Raw genomic sequence first — 913 nt, forward strand, 5'->3', positions numbered from 1 at the left:
ATACAATGCCACACGAATACAACATCATCATACATAAGAGCACCATCCGGCTACGGATGAAACACAGACATAAACTCAAACGACATCCACCCTGCTAGCCCAGGCTGCCGACCTGGAACCTATCCCCTGATCGAAGAAGCAGCAGAAGAAGAACTCCAAAACAAGCAAACATCGCTCTCGCGTCATGATCATCGGATAAACCTGTACCTGCAACTGTTGTTGTAGTAATCTGTGAGCCACGAGGACTCAACAATCCCATTACCATGGGTATCAAGACTAGCAAAGCTAAATGGGAAAGGAAGTGGTAAAGTGGTGAGGTTGCAGCAACGACTAAGCATGATATGGTGGCTAACATACGCAAATAAGAGAGAGAAGAGAAGCAAGAGGAACGGTCGTCAACTAGCAATGATCAAGAGGTGATCCTGAACTCCTACTTACGTCAAACATAACCCAGAAACCGTGTTCACTTCCCGGACTCCGCCAAGAAGAGACCATCACGGCTACACACACGGTTGATGCGTTTTAATTCGGATCAGGTGTCAAGTTATCTACAACCGGACATTAACAAATTCCCATCTGCCCATAATCGCGGGCACGGCTTTCGAAAGATTATACCCTGCAAGGGTGTCCCAACTTAGCCCATGATAAGCTCTCGTGATCAACGAAGGATATACCTTCTCCCAGGAAGACCCGATCAGTCTCGGAATCCCGGTTTACAAGACATTTCGACAATGGTAAAACAAAACCAGCAAAGCCGCCCGATGCGCCGACAATCCCGATAGGAGCTGCGCATATCTTGTTCTCAAGGCAACAGCGGATGAGACTAGCTACAAGTAAAACCAACCCTCAAGTTGCCCCGAGGTGGCCCCGCAGGCAGCTCAGTTCGGACCAACACTTAGACAAGCACTGGCCC

This window comes from Triticum aestivum, chromosome 4B, assembly GCF_018294505.1.
Source record: "Triticum aestivum cultivar Chinese Spring chromosome 4B, IWGSC CS RefSeq v2.1, whole genome shotgun sequence".
Lineage (NCBI taxonomy): Eukaryota > Viridiplantae > Streptophyta > Magnoliopsida > Poales > Poaceae > Triticum > Triticum aestivum.